Source organism: Anabrus simplex, chromosome 2, assembly GCF_040414725.1.
Source record: "Anabrus simplex isolate iqAnaSimp1 chromosome 2, ASM4041472v1, whole genome shotgun sequence".
In the NCBI taxonomy this organism is placed as follows: Eukaryota; Metazoa; Arthropoda; class Insecta; order Orthoptera; family Tettigoniidae; genus Anabrus; species Anabrus simplex.
Window position 1 is genome coordinate 879,589,883 of NC_090266.1, and position 7,561 is coordinate 879,597,443.

The window sequence follows — 7,561 nt, forward strand, 5'->3', positions numbered from 1 at the left end:
CAGGCGAACGCGAGGATGCTCACGATAATAATAGCAAATTAAGAATAATAAGATTAGTGACTCCGTCACGCAGTGATAACTGAGAGATGGAGCCTGGTGATTACCGGTTGATAGGCGATTGCCATGTTAACTGCTCTATGAACCTTGGTGTCATCCAGATACTTGGCGCTCGCCAAACGTTTCCTAAGGGAGACTGCTGACCTGTCTCCGCTGCCCTGATTGAGTCTGTGAACCTTGGATTACAAACATTCCGTACCTGCATACCAGTTGACCCACACTACTGAGACTCGCTGACTCCATCATAACATTACGTCATCCGATGAGTGCCTGTCCCCATTATTCTCTCATTTCGACTTACTGTCTTTGCAGTTCCTTCTAGTACATACACGGTTCTACTTCCGATTAAGCTCATTGAAGTTAATCAATCATTATTTAATAACCCTATACACCACCACACCCACCCCCGATATCTTCATCTTGCTTAACAGCCAGTCATTATAAATTTTACAAACTCTACATACGACCCATCTTACAATTCCAATATTTACAAGCCATGCCTTTATAACTTCACCACTATTCACAAACCTCCAATGTCTTCATCTTGCTTTAACACTCTTCACAAACCTCCAATATAGTCTCATTTGATCTTACTACACGAACTTTCCAAATTTACAATATCTTCACATTACAATTCCAATATTTACAAGCCCTGCTCACAGGCCTCCACTATCCTCATCTTGTATTAACACTCTTCACAAACCACCAATCTAATCTCATTTTATCTTACTGTACAAACCTTCCAAATTTACAATATCTTCACACTACACAATCCTTCCAAATGAAGAATAACGACCCTTCATTACCACCTTCATAATTAACTATATAAGCACTATCCTCATCACTTCATATTTTCGAACTTCTTGGATTGTTCCCTTATCAACTCATAAATTTACAATATCTAAACAAGCTTCCATTACAATATAACTTACATAAGTAATTACACTATCTTCACAGTACAATTCCCCTATTACAAAGCCCTGCCTTTATACTTCATCACTCTTAACCACCCTCCAACCTCATTCGTTTATGTTCATTTAAGTTCATCCTGGATTGTTCCCTTATCTCTCTAAAACCCCCACTAACTCCTGCCAAAAACTCCTTTTATTGCTCCCTTACTATCTCTTTCATCTGTTCAGATAAATATTCTCGAACACTTCCTCCCATCTGTTTACTTCCCGTTACTATGGCCCTCTCCCCTTCTACTTCCTTTCCGTATTTTTTGATATTTCGGGCCGCTCTTTGCCTACCTTATCCTACTCTCTTTTTTATTCCTTCCCTCCCGTGATCGCCTTTCTTACATCTCATTCTGTGTCCCGAATTCCACCCTGTCTTCTCGTTCTCATTTTTGGCTATACTATGCACTCGACCACTGCACACTGTACTTGCCATTTCTTGAGGTTTCCCTTCCTCCAACTCCTCCTGGAACCTCTTTTATGGACTTGCACTACACTGTTTACTGCTTCCTTCACTGAGTACGCCTCTTAACTCCCCACGTCCCACCACTCTCTCTACGACCTGCCTTCACTCCTGTCTCGTCGCCATGTCATTTTCCTGCTTACGTTTATCTTCCCTTACTTGCAGTTTCGTCATTGACCACACTCGTACCCACCTACCATTGGATACCACCAACCGTTGGCCCCTTATATGCGCCCTCAGTCCTTGCTTCCTGGCTCTCACTAAATGTATCTTCAACATTTTCAGATTTTCACTCCTTTCTCTTCCCATGTCTCTCTTAATTCAAATTTATTCACCCTGTAGGTTTACCGCGTTCCTTATCAATATATCCGCCATCATAGAAGATAATAACTTCACTTTTATAGGTCTGTACCTTCAGATATTATCTACCCTTTTCGCGTCATCTATGTCCACTTCACTAACATTAATTTTCATTTTATTCTGGATAACCCCCACCATTTTGTATATTACATCCACTTTGCTTTCTCCCTTTGCTTCTTGTACACCATACATAAATATGCATTTCTTTCTACATTCCTGACTGCTGATTCCTGCTTCCTTCTTCAGCTTTAGCACCTGCTCTTCCAGATCTTTAACTTTCTCCCTTAGTCTCACAATTTCTTTCTCTTTGTTTCTCACTTTGCTCATTGTTTCTTCCCTTTTTCTTGAATCCTTTTCCTCATATTTTCGAACTCCTTGGAGATCCCTTACCAATACTTTTAACTGGTCAAATGGGCAATCTTCTTTCACTATATCCCTTACACCTTCTTGATGACTTCTACAACTTCCCCACTCACATTTCCTCGTCTGTTCGGGCTTTTAGTAGTGGTTAAAACCAGAACCAGGAAAGGATTTTTGCTAATGAGTCCTCAGTAACCTTGTATTGTGGTTAGCACGAGAGGACCAAGTATGACAAACAGCTTTTCCTTATGAATATGAAACATAAACATCAGCAAATCTGAGAAACATAAAGAAGGTTACACGTGACATGCATACAGCTGTCAACCTGGCACCAGGCCGACAGCCGCTTTCATGAGTAGGCCTACAAGCTGAGTTGTCAAATGATAAACTATTCACAGATGTCGAACGTACCTAAGATAATTCCGCCGTAACGAGATCCTACATTTTACAATGATTACGCTTTTAACAAATCGCAGCAGATTGCGTTAGTGTGTGTTAAGGCAATGCCGGTGGAATACATCTGCGATAAGACATAAGGCTCATGAGGAGAAGAAGAAGTAGAAGAAGAAGTAGAAGAAGAGGGTAACACTAGCCCTAAAGCCAAGCAAGACATAGCCGAACAAGGCTCGCATTAGTGACACAGACATAAGAGTGACATGGACAAAGGAACCACAGTCGTAATTGTGAAACTCTGTTGTAGAAAATAATGAACTAACGTACAGCAGAGGCTAGGCAATTTCAGGTGGAATGTACTGATACTATCTCGTGTAGAAAAACGGGGGCTTACGAAATTACGCGGAAAAGCCTGTGTACACGAAAATTTCACTTATGTTTAGTGTGGCGAAGATGTTTAAAACTGGTTAGGTATATTTAGTAAAATACGACAACCTTGGTTTTATACCGTTTAATAACAGGTACACTTGGTGTAATTGGTTAGATTGGCAATTTCAATGCATGTAAAGAAAAATAACATCAAGAAATTGTTACAATGGGTGTTTTATTTCTTAAGTACATTCCATAATCTAAAATATAGAAATATGTTATTATTCGATCCGTAACTCAACATTGTGTGTAAACCGTACTTATATTAGGAACATAAATGTCATTATGAGACAAAAATGTCAAACGTTTACCTCATACATACTAGTATACATGATAGCAAAGTACAATGTAATATTTTTTCTGAAAAACACTAAAACAAACAAATTAAAAATTAATCCCCAGAACATACAAAAATACAGTGTCTGGTAGTCTCTAGTCATAATGTTAGCCAGATTCGTCTTCAAAAGAATAAGTCTTCGATGTTTCGATGACCCGTGTGTCAACATGTACCTGCTGTATGTAACCAAGTTTTTCAGTTCTACCTGAAGACAGTCTGTTTCGTAGTAGAGTGTGAATTCGTCCACGAGCTGAACAATTACGCTCACTTGCTACTGAGGAAGGTGGTACATTCGAAATTCCAGAAGCAATTGAACGTATGGGATGTTTATCATATAAGCCATTCCACCATTCAGAAAGAGATACATGTTTTTCTGTAGTCCATAAAGCATTTCCTTTGGAAAAGCCTTCGGATGCCAAAATGAGGACAAATGTCCTACAAGAACACCACTGCCATATCGCAATACTTCACTCATTGTTGCGATGAAGTCTAGAGCCTGTGTATACTCCTCCTGGCTGAACGTTTACCTCTTACAACGGAAATCCAAGATATTTGCCGCAGCATGAATAGCTTTACATGCAACTTGTGCCTCGGGTTAATGGAAGATTTGTCTGCTGGGTAAAGTGTATTATATTCACCAAATACAGCGCCTTCTTTACTAGAAATGCTATCACAGAATGTATGTACAACCGAAAGTACAGCATTATCGGCTTCAACCCTTCGTATGGCTTCTGACTTTGGTCGCAAGAGACGCCATTCCTCATCAAATTGCTGCCATGTTTCATCTGCTAACACAGAAGTTTTAAGTATTCTGTTGCACTACACAATTAAGCATACAATAGTTTCTAAAACAACCTCTTTATTTCTAAGTGAACCGTCCAAGCAAATTACAGTACGGTTTAGGGGAAGGCCTGACATTTCATTATCAAATATTTATGTTATTATCTTAATGAAAATCGGTATATAAAGTCGGGGAATAAGTCGCTGTAATCTAGGCTATAAATAATTTTACTCACACTGAGTGAAATGGTAGTTTAGGGGAGGCCCCAAAATTTAATTCTCAAATCAATGGTCGTATCTTAACGAAGATCGGTAGGGGAAGTCTAAGAATAATCGCTACAATCTAGGCTATAAATAATTGTATTCACGCTTAGAAAAATGGTAGTTTAGAGGAAGGCCTACAATGGAATTCTCAAATATTTATGTTATTAATGGTCCTATCTTAATGAAAATCGGTATGCCAATTCGGGGAATAAGTCACTATAATCTAGGCCATAAATAATATTATTCACGCTGAACGGAATGGTAGTTTAGGGGTAGGCCTAATATGTAATTCCCAAATAATTATGTTATTAGTGGTCCTATCGATGAGTATTATATTTCCGATCATTTATGTCTTATAACATTGTTACCAAACCGGCTATGATCAGAGATGTTCATGAAATTGGATTTTTTACTAAGTCCTTATCACCGCCGAGTCACGAGAAAATGGGTAGACAGGATTTAAAGAAAATCGGTATGTAAAGTCGGAGAATAAGGAACTACAGTTTAAGCTATAAAAAATTTTATAAGACGCCCTAAGACCACAGAGGCGAAAGAAAACTAAATGCGAAGGCCTACAATATAGAAAGCTCATAAAAATGATCAACAATAACATTACATTAACCATTGTTTGTTGTGATGTGCTTTGTCTTCTGTTGCCACTCATCTCCGATCGATAGGATTAATGCTGCATACCGAGTATTTTTTTAAATTTGCCTTATGTCGTACTGACACAGTTAGGTCTTATGGCGACAATGGGATAGGAAAAGGCTATGATTGTGAAGGAAGCGGCCTTGGCCTTAATTAAGGTATAGCCCCAGCATTTGCCTGGTGTGAAACTGGGAATCCACGGAATAACATCCTCAAGGCTGCCGACAGTGGAATTAGAAACCATTATCTCCCGGATGCAAGCTCACAGCTGCGCGCCCCTAACCACGCCGCCAACTCGCCCAGTCCTACGAGTGTAACAGCCTGTCTAAATATTAGCGGGAAGTAGCTGAGGAGTTAGGCAACTTTCTTCTTTAGCATGCCATTCCTCTGCCTCATAAATTTTCCGATACTACTGGCACGTAACACACTGGTTCATCATACCATTCGAGCTATTCAATCCCTACACTGAGGCACTGATTGGAATGATAGGTGTGCATATTTAACGGAATAATGGCAGAGAAGTGTCCATGGCTGTCTGCTGCCTGGTCATTCCAGATCTGGAACTTTGAATTGTTAGATCGGCACCGTGGAACTATTCGTTGAAAGTGAGAAAATATGCAGTTTTCCATTTGATCGAGTATTTTATATGATAACATTGCTTTTAATAGCTACATTCCTATTGACGTTTTTTGTAATGACGTATGCAGACTTTAGCTAGGAAATCCACAAAGTCAGTCTTTCTGAGAATCCCGTAGCGAAGCACGGGTATATCAGCTAGTGTTATTGTAATAATGGTCATGTGATAAGCAATAAAGAAGTGACATTTTATACAAGTAATGCGGCAAAGAAACACACACACACACACTCGTCGAATACACGTTTCTCGCCCTTTTTGTTCATGGCTAGATGATGAAGCCAACAGAATGACGGCCCACCGTGACTCGTTATTTCGACATTCTAAACAAACCCTAGATGACACAGACTTCGAATCTTACCGCATCTTAAGAAATCACACAAAGCGGTTAATCAGAAATAAAAATGTATTTATTTCCGGAATTTTGCTAATAACTTAAATTCTAATCGCGCATGGGGCCAAATTAATGCTCTGGGAATAGGAAAACATCAACAGAGACAGACAACTCCTTACATTCCACTTGACGAACTGAACGATTACTTTTGTAAAATCAATTTTCAACCTAATCCAATTACCTGCACCGACTCACCGCCCTCACCTCCAGCTAGTCCACCATTCAAATTTCACAGTGTCACAGAAAATCAGGTTAAAAAGTCTTTGTACTCGATTAAATCAAAGACTAGAGGTGTAGATGATATTCCTATTGCTTTTATACATAACATTATGGGTACTGTCCTGCCTATACTGACGCACATACTGAACTACTGTTTACTAAACGGAACTTTCCCTTCTGTCTAGAAAACAGCCAATATTACCGGTATCTAAGCATTTAGACCCACAATCACCCTCTGACTATTGTCCCATGTCCATACTCCCTGCGCTTTCTAAAGCCTTTGAACGTTTATTATACGAGAAATTTCTGGAATACCTAAATAAAAATGCTCTTTTGGACCCTTTGCAATCTGGATTTAAGAAGGGTTACTGTACCGCGACAGCACTTTTGAATGTTACTGAAGATATTAGAAACGCTAAGGATAAACGACAGCTCACAATACTTATCCTTCTTTACTTCAGTAGCGCCTTTGGCACTATGGTAACTCCGACTATAAGAAAGAAAATGGAACTGCTAAATTTCGACCTGTCTGCGCTTAAGGTTTTTAGTTCTTATTTGAGTAAACGTCAACAGCATGTAACAGAAAACGACAAGGCCTCTAAATGGAAAATGAAACTTAGTGTTGCTCCAAAGGGAGTATACTACGGCCCCTAATTTTCTGTATTTATATCAGTGACATGTCATCTGTGACAGGAAATAACACACACCACATCTATGTTGTCGATCTTCTATTATATCGACACCGCAAGACAAGATATTAACAATGACCTCCGACGACTCAGTGTTTATGCACAACGAAGCTCTCTTATACTGAAATGCACAAAATCTCAGGCAATCATAATTGGATCACGAAAATTACTGAGCTGCTCAAACAATGTCGCAATCCCGCCTATCCTACTGAATGTTAACATTATACCCTGCAGTAAAACGGTTAAAAAATCTCGGCATAATGATGAATTAAACAGTTGATTGGTCTGATCACACGAAAGAAATACGTAAAAAAGATTTTTGGTGTTCTTCGCCCTCATAAACAGCAAAGGGATGCATTTCCATTTGAGCTACAGGCCAAACTAATACAGACATTCGTTCTCCTACTCTGATATTCTTGATTATCGTGACGTTGTTATAGTTGACAAGACGAGAGAAGAAACACTTAAACTTCAACGAGCACTGAATTCCTGCCTGTGATTTATTTACAATATCGGGTACGATGTTCATATCACCCCATACTATCAGGCTGTCCCATGGCTGATGTCTGATAAACGTC